Here is a 12,531-nt window from a genome sequence, read left to right on the forward strand (position 1 = left end):
TTATTTCTTTACATGCACTTTTTAGACAACGTTTTCGATATTCGTTTAACGATATGAATGGAACAATTTTTGTTTATAGGAATGGAATTTTTATATCTGAAGCTTTACCTTGTAATGGTGTGTATGGAACTGTGATTTGTGTTGATAGCTTAGGTAATAGTGTATTTCATATTGATTCGTCTAATGGTTTATACAATGCATGATTGTGGCATTGTCGTCTTGGGGACATTAACAAGAAAAACATCGCCCAACTCGAAAATGATGGAGTGTTGGAATCATTTGACTTAAGGCTAGATGATGAATGTAGATCTTGTCTTTTGGGGAAGATGACAAAATCACTTTTCACTAGATCTTGTGAAAGAGGTGAATGTTTGTTGGATTTCATACACACAATTGTGTGTGGACCATTCAGATCCACCAGAAGGGATGCTAATCGATTTTATATGACATTTACAGATGATTATAACGGATATGGTTATATCTACTTAATCAAGCATAAATCAGAAACCTTTGAAAAGTTCAAAGAGTTTAATCATGAAGTCGAGAATCAATGGGGCAGGAAGATAAAGTTGCTCCGATTGGACAGATGCGAAGAGCATCTTAGTATCGAGTTCCATGACTATCTCAAGGAGTATGGAATTGTTTCACAATTGAATCCTCCTAGGACATCACAACTTAATGGTGTGGTTGGGAGGCGTAATCGGACCTTGCTAGACATGGTTCGTTCCATGATGAGTCGAGGTTCTCTTCCCATTTATTTTGGGGGTATACCTTAGAGACAACCGCCCATATCCTCAATATTGTCCCTAGCAATAAGGTTGCCAAAACACCCCATGATATGTGGACATGGAAAGTTTCCTCGTTAGTACATATCAGGGTATGGGGTTGTGAAGATTTTGTTAGATGAGAGACTCATGACAAGCTGGAACGTAGATGCAAGAGATGTATTTACATTGGCTACAAACAAAAGTCTTTTGGATATTTGTTCTATAGATCTAGTGAGAACATGGTCTTTGTAGCACGGATAGGAGTCTTTCGCGAGAGACAACTCATATGCAAAGATGACAGTGGGAGTACAATTGACCTTGAAGATATTCAAGAGTCAACCAATGAAGGAACCTTAGAAGATACTAGCGTTGAACCAGAGGATGAGACTCCTGTTGAACCCATTGACAATGTAACACCGTAAATTTTCAAACGAATTTTCGCTTTATAAATCACTTAATTCTCATAAACACATTTCACCAAATCCCAAATGTCAAATTATCAAAACACAACTCCAAAATTGTTTGATTAAATATCCAAGATCCACAAAACATAAACCCCATCTCAAGTGTGTGTACAATCAAGCCGAGGCCTTCCCCCGATCCTGAGAAGTACCTGAAACACATATCACATAACACGGTAAGCACGAAGCTTAGTGAGTTCCCCAAAATACCATACATATCTCGTTAGTCTCTCATGGTTGTACTCAGATAAGACCCTCCGGTCAATGTGTCTGAGTGGGACCCTCTGGTCCCACAACTCGGGTGTACCCTCCAGTCCTAACTCAGCAAGCTCAAAATAATACACATCATAAATCACATAGACATAATGCAGGATATCACAATACTCAATATAAGAACATAAGACCCTTCGGTCACACAAAGGTTACCACTCTAGGTAAGTATAATGAGAAGACTCACCTCGTAAACAAGCAAGTAATAACCTCGTACACGAATCTCGAACTAGTCTCCGCCTAACACATATGATAATTATCTCTAATTAACACTCTATTCACAAATCTAAATAAATAAAGGCTATTCTCTTTCTCTCAAACTCTTGGAATGGGTACAAGACCATTTTACCCATCAATGGCTTTCTTAACCCTGTCTTGACAAAAACCCTAAAGTCAAAAGAAGTCAACGCCCGAGTCAACAGTCCATGTTTGACCCGACTTGCCGAGTACATCTATGTGACTCGTTGAGTCCACTCGTTTTCCTCAGAAATCTCATGAAAGTGCAGCTCAGCTCGTCGAGTTGACCTCCAACTCGGTGAGTTATTGCATGATCAAGCTCATCGGGACAAACCCTAACCGACTAGTCGAGTTAGTTCATATACTCGGCGAGTCCCTTCAATCTGATTTCTCATTCAGACGTTTTCAAGCAGATCTATCACTCCAAACACTAGATCTAGCATCCCATGACTCGATTGTTACGTAAAGCTTCGATCTTTACGTTCATGCATGGTACTTTTGCTTCAAAATACCAATACATGTTCTCACAAAGTGTTAAGCACAATAACCCTCATATGGATGAATAAAGTTGAGACCTTTGGACTTTAGGGACCTCACAAGGTCCAGATCTGAGGTCTAAACCTCATGATAACTCATTATGCTCGAAGTCCAAATTAAAAGGTGGTAGAAACCCTAATCTTCCATAACCATGAGATCTAAACAAATAAATGAGAAAGGTGCATGCTTTTTACCTTCCACTTGAAGCTTTGGACGAATTGGTCCGGGATCCCACAGTTCCTCCTTGTTCCTTGATGTACAAACTCCTCTACTCCTCAAAAGTTGCACTAAAATTCCTCAATATTAGCTTTGAGATTCTCTGTAACATCCGGATTTCCAGGTATGCTATAAAGTTCATTTATCTTGAGTTTTATGGAGGGACTCGGCGAGTAGACGCTCAGACTCGCCGAGTAGGAGCGCGCATTTCTTGTCTGATTTAAAGAAGGACTCGACGAGTCGATGCGTGGACTCGGCGAGACCGCGCTGTTAAGTGAAACCCTAATTCTCGGGGCCTGTGCCCTATCTAAAGGCCTTTATGGCCTCCATTTGCGGCCAATGCACCCCTGAGAAACCCTAGAGAGAGAGAGAGAGAGAGAGAGAGAGAGCGTTTGTGGTGCTAGAGAAAGGCTAATTCAACATTTCTTGAGTGTTTTAGCAAAAGAGAAGTGGTTTCCAACAAGAGGATGTCAAAGGAGCTGTGGATCCAAGGTTTTCAAGTTCAGATCTACACTATTGAGGTATCAAATCGAACTTCCTTTCTGTTTTGGGTTAAGATCTATGATTTAGGGTTTTCTATAACCTTTGAAGGCTTGAAGGGTTGAGCTTATGGTCCCTTGCTGGGTTAGGCCTTAGATCTGGACCCATAGAGGTCCAGAGAGTCTTTCCCATTCTGCTTTATGCTTGTTCATGGAGGATTGGAGACTAGGTTGCCATTTTTAGAGTTATTTCTCCATTTATGAATTGATGTGGGTTGCATGCACGTAAAGGTTGCACCTTTACGTGGCCTTTGAGCACTTGAAGGCCAGAACTATAGTTTAGAGAAGCAGATCTGGCCTCAGAAGGTCATTTGAGAGTTGTTAAGGGAGCAACTCGCCGAGTCCATAAGTGGACTCGACGAGTCGAGTCGGGGTTGCCCCGCGATTCGTGGCAGGTGTAACCCGTCGAGTGGAAGGATGAATCGACGAGCCAAGAGAGGCTGAAAGGATTCAGAGGACCCGTATGGACTCGCCGAGTCGCCCTTGTGCACTGGACGAGTCGGGTCAAAGTTTGACCGTTGACTTTCGTTGAGCTTAGGATTCTGGTCAAGATTGATTCAAGAGAGTTCAGGGAAGGGTAGAATGGCCTTCTACCCAATCTGTAGAGATGTGATCATGAGAGAATATTGATCGGGGATGTTATTTGAATAATAGGAGGAGGCTAAGTCGGGACGTTGAGCACGAAAGTTTATCCGACTTCATTGAGGTGAGTCTTCTCACTATACTGTACCTGGAAGGGTACCTATGTGTGATCGGAAGGTCTTGTATACTATGATGTATGTGCTATATGCGGTTATGTGATATGTGTGACCGGAAGGTCTTGTATGCTATGAGATGTATGTGCTATATGTGGTTACGTGATATGTATGTTAAGTATGGTATGGACCGGAAGGTCAAGATGATATGGACCGGAAGGTCAAGATGACATGGACCGGAAGGTCAAGAGGTTACGGACTAGAAGGTCGATACGGGTAGGACGGGAAGGTCTACCGGGATTCGGGACGGAAGTCCCCTGAGACACATGGATCAGAAGATCCTACAGAGTTATCGCCTGGAAAGGCGTATTTGTTGTATGAGGTATCTTGGGGAACTCACTAAGCATTTATGCTTATAATTGTTATGATGTGTGTTTCAGGTACTAGCGAGGATCGGGGGAAGGCGCTGGCATGATCCATACACACTTATGGAGTTTATGTTATTGAGATTCTGGGACATGTTTTGTTATGACACAGTGGATACATTATGTTTTGTGATTGAAAGTATGATTTAAAAATGAAAAATTGTTTTGAAAATTTACGTTGTTACAAGTTGGTATTAGAGCCTTGGTTTGAGGGATTCGGGTGCATCTTCGGATGAATCTGGACTCAAACTGAGGATTTGAGAAAGTTTTTCATAAGATAAACAATTTTTCTAAGAGAGTAAAAGATTTTGATAAAGGCAGAAGGAAGCAGTGTGTACGATCAGCCAGCGCCCGAACGGTGATTTCTCAAAATACCCTTACGTTATGTGTTACGAGATATGATATGATATGTTATGCATGCTAGAGTAGGCTAGGTATTCATATTAGGACTAGAGTGACCTGATTTGTGATGCCTTAGCCTCGGAGATTACTGCTGCTTTGAGATGCTTCGAGGGGGAGTAGTTAGCAGTGAGGAGCTTATGAGAAGTCTACCGAAGGGTAGCCTATGCATAGCAAGATGTAGAGTACTTGTGATCTGGTATCCTAGGAAGAGGACTTGGAATGAATGCTGATGTGGTGTGGAAGGTTGTATTGGGCCCGTACTACTGAAAACACCGGATCAGTGAGCAGTCCAAGTAAAAATCCTTAGGGTACCAAGGAACAAGTAGGGTTGGGTGATCGAGTTCGAGGATACTCGATCGAGTCTCTGGTATCTTTATGTTGTGTTTCAGAGACATCATGGTTGGTACACCCCACACACCTGAGAGCAGCGGTGTTAGCGATGGTGAGATTCGTCGTATGATTCATGACGAGATGACCGCGGCGATCCGGAAGGCTAATCCGGAGGATGACAAGTAGCGGATTGAGAAGTGATGACATGGTTCGAGTACCATGATAAGTAGCGGATTGAGAAGTGATGTCATGGTTCGAGTACCATGATAAGTAACGAATTGAGAAGTGGCGTCATGGTTCGAGTACCATGAGTTGTAGCAGGTCAAGAGGTGATGTAATGGTTCGAGTGCCATGATGTGAGGAGGAATGAGAAGAGGGAACATGGTTCGAGTACCATGATTCGTAGAAGATTAAGAGGAGATAACATGGTGTAGGTACCATGATTCATAGCAGATCGAGAGGTGGCCACGCGGTTTGAGTACCATGTCATGTGGCGATTAGTATTTCGGGTTTTTACCGGTTATTCTGTGGGGATTGTCTAGACTGAGATCAGTGGTGAATGAGTATGGGGCCAGAAGGCCTTGATGAACAAGTTTTAGTGGAGCATCCCTTGAAAAGGGAAATCGAGTGAGCTCCAAGGGATTATGGGTGATATGCCAGTTGGAGTCGCAGGACTCAGGAATGAGTAGGGATGGTGCATTATGGGAGAATACGGTCTGGGCTGGGCGACCGGCCGATAGTGGAGAGGTCACTTTCTGTGACCTGAGTGGTGCTATTTCCGTTTCCTGTGGGAGACGTAAGAGGTGATGAGATTTCGATTTTTGAGTTTGGGGGTGAGCCCTGTGGGATTGCATGAATGGTGATCTCCAACCAGAGTATATGGCAGTAGGTCTGCCGCGAGGTAAAGGTATAGCTTGAACAGGTCGTCAGTGGGGACTGAGATGGTCAAGGACCAGGATACACTCTAATTGAGTATAGTAGGGCATGTGTTAGCTGCAGCGTCGGACGATCAAGAAGAGTATATCAGGGCGGTGGCCCTTATTATATTTAATAGGTATTAAGATTGGAAATATGGGTTATGCTCTTATGATAAGTGACGCGATGGAATGTTGGTTGAGGAGTCGATGATAAGGAGTACGGTAGATCATTACTTCCAGACTAAGAGTCAGGGTTAATACCGGACGGTTGGGGAGGTCCGGTGATGGAATGGTGTGAGATTTTGAATGACTAAAGGCAGTCATGGTAGGAAGTTCTGAGGATTTCATCTGAGTTTCGGGGCATTGGAGTTGGTCGATCTCTATCAGGAGATCATCGAGCGTTGTGTAGCACCCTCCAGGAGTCGGTGCGATGTTAATGGTGGAAACAGTCTGTGGGATAGATTGCTGGTGCACCGATTGGGGTTGGTTCGAACCCTAAGTGGGGGAGAACCGAGTATTTTATTGAAGGGATTAGAGATTCGATTGAGAACGGTTAGAGATCTGGATACGGAGAGATCGGCAGTGCGAACTCATAAGCCCAGGGTTGTTGGTGATTGAGACGAGGTGCAGAGCGAGATGGTGCATGTGATATGTTTGAAAATGATGAGTGCCTCCACGATAAGTGGCCGTTGATCGGAGACCTTGGGGTGAACGGGAATTCTTCACGGTCATAATGGTGAATTCGAGATGGTTGGCTCGTAGGGTGAATTCGGCGGTTGAGAAATTCTGGTTAAACGATGGGGCTGTTATTCAGCTTGGAAAGGGCAGAAGTTGATTAGACAACCAATTCCAGGTTGTGCAACAGGAAAATCAGTGGATGAGACGAGACGTCGTGAGGTCCCATGTGGTGTATCGAGGTATTCGAATTTAATGCATTGAATTTCGGAAAATTTTGAGTCTTGAGTGGAGACGGCAAGTGGTGGGTCAAGTATCGATGATTCCAGTGAGACCCCCTTTCGGTTAATGACAGCAAGTGAGAGTGTCCGAGAATATGGATTACAGCAGAAGAGGTTGTTGTGATGCTACGGGAAGCCGTATACTCACTAGTCAGAGGTTGTTGTGATGCTATGGGAAGCCGTAGTACTCACTAGTCAGAGGTTGTTGTGATGCTACCGGAAGCCGTAGTACTCACTAGTCAGAGGTTGTTGTGATGCTACAGGAAGCCGTAGTACTCACTAGTCAAAGGTTGTTGTGATGCTACGGGAAGACGTAGTACTCACTAGTCAGAGGTTGTTGTGATGCTACGAGAAGCCGTAGTACTCACTAGTCAGAGGTTGTTGTGATGCTACGGGAAGCCATAGTACTCACTAGTCAGAGGTTGTTATGATGCTTCGGGAAGCCGTAGTACTCACTAGTCAGAGGTTGTTGTGATGCTACGGGAAGCCGTAGTACTAACTAGTCAGAGGTTGTTATGATGCTACGGGAAGCCGTAGTACTCACTAGTCAAAGGTTGTTGTGATGCTACGGGAAGCCGTAGTACTCACTAGTCAGAGGTTGTTGTGATGCTATGGGAAGCCGTAGTACTCACTATTCAGAGGTTGTTGTGATGCTACGGGAAGCCGTAGTACTCACTAGTCAGAGGTTGTTGTTGATGGGTTATGCGTATTCTAACACTCCTAAGTGTACATGCAACCCTAAATACCTTGGATCTATGTTTTCTCTATTATACATGCAATTATGAACTTTCCAAGGTATTACCCTATCTAGCATACAATACTTGATACTTGGGTAATCAAATGGATAGAATACATACCTTTGTTTGATGTAGCTTGTCTCCATGAAGCTTGAGTGCCTAGCCCTCATATTCACACATTAGTGCACGATTTCTTGAGCCATGGGATTCTTTTATATGGTGGCTATTAGGGTTACACCATGTAACTCATAACTTTACCCATTCCTTATGCTCCATGGATTTTAACCTCCATGGAGTATCCATGGGTCACCCCTTGGACTTAGTCCAACATAAGGAATCTTGGATCACAAGCCCACATATATAAGAATGAATGATTTACACAATCAACCCATATATTTAATTAGTTTCCTTTTGATCACATAATTAATTCCAAATTAATTCTTGATCAATACTAATTAAATAACCTTATTAATATATTAGAACTTATAATATATTAACCAACCTTAAGTGTTATTTCTCTCATTATAGTCTATCCAAATGCATGATGCCATGCAACCCAAATGGACCATGCCGGGTCGGGTCAAGTCTTACCAATTATAGTTATGGACTTAGACATTAATCCAACAGTGTCCCACTTAGATAAGTCTAAAACTATTATTGCGTACGACTTCAGGAACCGATCAGCAATCATAGCTCTCAAAAGCTTCTGTCAAACTCTGACCTTGTCGATGAACTCTGACCTTTGTCAATGACTTGTCCATTAGATAAGGGATCATATATTCCTCCATTCTAGATATCATATGGACTGAGACATGGATTATCAATCATTATCTCTGTCCATTTGTTGTTTCCCGATTTCTGATTCATGATGACTGACTGATTGAACAAATCAAAACAGTCCTGGCTTGGCCAAGCACTCACATGTATCATCTTTAAATCATCGAGGGGCCCACATATATCGCTTTTATCCCAAAGGTAAAAGGAATGGATAAACTTCGACTCATATGGCTTGTTCTACTACTTGTTGAATCATACACAAAGGCACGTTTTATAACATCGAGTTACCGAATGCGTTTTCGTGCAATCAATGTACAACCAACTCATAGTTACAACTCATATCTCTAGGTTTGAAGAATATAAGATATTATCGTCTCATGATCACTCGTGATAAAATCCATGAAGTGATTCAAATGAGCGCGGGTTGAATCCAATACTCAGAACTTATGAGCACTCATGAGTGTTGTAGCACCACTTTGTCCACCAACTTGGACCTCTACAAACCAACCCATGACAGTCTTGATTCATATCTACTTCCAACATATGACCGACTGTGGATGGTTTGAATAACTTAATCATTCAGGAAGAGCGACTTAGTTATTCTGGAAGTCAAAACATGCAAAGTGAAACACAAGAATAAATGAATCAAATATGGTATCAAATCCTATGAATATAAATAAACACTTTTATTTATCACCATACTGATTACTCATTATTCATTGTTTCAGTTTTATCAACTTTATACTTGAATTAAAAACACTAGTTGTCCCATGCTCCAAGCATGTACACTATGTTTTTCTTAAACAATAGCTTTGCCATACACCTAGTATGCACTCTATGTTTGTCTATGATCCTTACTTTGTGAAATAAACCAATTGAACATAATTTCAATGATTCTAATTTCACACTCCCAAATCCTTATCGAAAAAATGTGAGAATTTCAAATTCCTATCATTTATCGAAATCTGTTTAGATTTTAAACTTATATGCACTGACCCTCCTGTAATGAATATGTACAAAGTCACAAAGACTTGTCAACAGTCATTATAAGGTATTCCAATGGAGATCAACTCCATAGAAACTAAGTCTCATATTCAAAGTACATTGCTTTGGACATGCTTCTTGCATTAAGTTTTCTAATCTTACACAGATAACTTCCACCTATGGAGACAACTCCATATTCTCATTTTGACTATCACTTCTGAATAAGAGATGCCTCTTTTCAGAATATGTCAATATGGTCCTTCCAAAATGAACACTATACTTCCAACTGTCCCTGAGCAACCAATCTTTGGTAAACCTCAGATTGTCCTCGACAATTGCTTAATCATTTTAGTCATATCCAATTCTAGACCTTTTCCCTTCTTAATGCCTCTGGGCATTTGGAAAAATTTAGAAATGACAAATATTATAGCACATGCAATCGATCCTGTACCCAAAGCAAATGGTACACGATTCATGATGTTTCACATAAAGACATGATTCTAGACCAGTCTTTTGCTACAATATTTTTATTTGCCATGTTTTCAAATTTTGACTATGAAGAGGGATGCCGTAATCATAATCGAATTTTGAGAATGCAATATATAGAATTTCCTTAAGTTGAACCAATCCAACATGAAATTCATATATATATTCTTGACTAAAGATGATTAAGGTCTCAATCTAAGCCTTTAGAACTGAAATGAAGTATATCCTCTCCCTTAATTATAGCAAAACAACTTTTTCAATCCCTGCAGCCTCACGAATTGAAACTTTTGTTTTCTATAATTAACATTGCTAACTTTCAACACTAACAATAATTATCATGCTCCCACTAACATGATGATTATTATCATAACACTTATGCTCCCACTAGCTTTGACATGTACTCAGAAATCAGTTGGACTTCTAGAAATCAATACTTTATTGACTTCCTTACCAAAGTTCAGATTTCTGATACGAGATGCTTTGATAAAACTTTATCAAAATCATACACCTTTCCTTAGATAGCATGCATGTGTGTCTAAACAATTTCAGAACTATGAAAAGGGATGCCGTAATCATAGTCTCAATTGTTTAGACCTTTTGCCATCTGCTTCAAATCTACTTGGTGGAAGTGTTTCCTCACCATCATTTTCATGAATCGGAGAGAAACCTTATGACCCTTAGATTTTATGGTGTATGTGTTCTTATCCATGTGAATCGTCAAAACCATAGTCACAAGACAAGGATAATGACAAATCCAAACTCATATGAACTGAACTTATGCAATCTTAACTTCTTGCCACCTGGCAGTACATGGACTGCCATTGCTTCCAAGTTGTTATGCAACCAATTGAGAACTTTCAGAACTCCTATGCAAAGCCAACTTTAACTGGAATGGGCATAGAATATGTCAACATGATAGGTTATAAACCTCAAGTCGTGTGCTAGTGAAGAACCTCAGGTTTTATTCTTGATTAGTTCTTGAAATTCTTTTTAGGATCTTTAAGACTCCCACTGTCCTCTTGACATATAAGACTATCTTGCCAAATATTCAAGAGATAGTGCGGATTCTTTATCAAGACAAACACTTCACACAATTGGCCTTAGTTGGTCTTTGTTTAATCCAAAACATCACAACTTACCAACTTCAAATGTACAAGAGTAGGACACTTTTACTCTTACATTTGACAAGTGTTATAAACCTTTCTTTAAGATATGTCACTCAACTTATAGTCTTGGAGTATGACTCTAAGACTTGTTTTGAAATGAAGTACGACTCATCTTCTTGATTTAACTATTTCAACAATTCATGACTCCTCTCCTTAGTCATAAGAATGCACTAAGATGTCCTTAGAAGACCAATTGTGATGTGGTTCTTTAATCATTAAGATGATCACAAAACATGATACTAAAGTACTCTCCCATCTTTTCAGATTTGAGAAACTTTTATCTGTCTGTCTAATTTGATTCTTCCCATTCGTTCTGCCATACATTGAGACTTTTCCAATGTTTCAGAATTATACTTAAACTTGTAAGTATAACCATATTTACTAAAATTTAGTAAATCATGACGAATAGTCTTAATGAGCTTTGTGGTGGACATGACCAGTGCACAAGAATGTGTACTCGATCCCTTTAGTACTTAACTTGACTCACACATCCATGTAAACAAGTCTTAATTTTCCAATGCTTGGAAGTTCTCATTCATCATACTATTCAACTTGCATGATTCCAAGTTTCTATCCAACTGAAGCCTTTGGAATGAGAATATTTCCTTATTTGGTAAATTATGACACTACCACAAACGAAAGAATCAAGTCCATTTTTTTTCAAATATTGCTATCAATGGAATCATATAAACAACCATTTTTCACAAATGCCACTTGTAAGGATATTTAAAATAAATATAAAATTAAAAACTTTTATTTTATTTCAAAACTTTGCGGAAAAAACTTATCCTTATAGTGCAAATGCATACGGAAAAACTTGTTGTTATCTATTCCTAAGCAATATATCATAACTCCTAAGTAACAGCTTCAAAATTCTGATGTGATCGAAATCCACCTACGCGATCAGAATCAACATATACTTCCTTTAAGCTTTCTCTCTATTCTTTGATTCTTAAAACATCAACATGTGACCCAGTCACATCATGTAATGAGGGTCTTAGAATAGAAACTTAACAGAGTTAGATAATGGTCTCTACCTGAAGTAGAGTCAGACTTATTGACTTTAACATCCTTAGGTAAACTTCGCAGCTTTGCAATCAACGCCCCTTCCTTTGGCAAAATAAACGTATGGACCCTTTGGTAATGGGACTATCTCAGACTTAGCCTTTCTCCTTACAATTTGGTCAACCGGGTTGACTATGGCCAATCCCTTTCCATTGGGAAGAGAATGATTTTTCTGGATTTCCAGTGTCACCATTGTCACTGTCTATAATGTTTTTGGGATGTTGATCTTCTAATCAAATTTGCTTTACTATCGTTCCAAATCATTGCTGATTCAGCAGCACAAGCAAATAGATATGATCATTAAGGTTCATGTCATAGTCTGTTTCATAGTAGTCCCAAAGGAACTCACTATGTGACTTAGAAGGTGGTTAATCATCCAACTTTCTCAAGACTTTGACACCCAACTCTCCCAGCTTGTCAATATGTGACTTCATCTCTAAGATGTGATCACACATAGACCTTGCTTGCCATTAGGGCTTGAGTGACCTTGAACTTGTGGGTTAGGGAGAATAATTGGAGGAGGTGGAGGAAGTAAAGTTCCAAGAGATTTGGGAAGATCATAGA

This window comes from Lactuca virosa, chromosome 3 (genome assembly GCF_052849685.1).
Source record: "Lactuca virosa cultivar CGN04683 chromosome 3, Lactuca_virosa_CGN04683_v6, whole genome shotgun sequence".
In the NCBI taxonomy this organism is placed as follows: domain Eukaryota; kingdom Viridiplantae; phylum Streptophyta; class Magnoliopsida; order Asterales; family Asteraceae; genus Lactuca; species Lactuca virosa.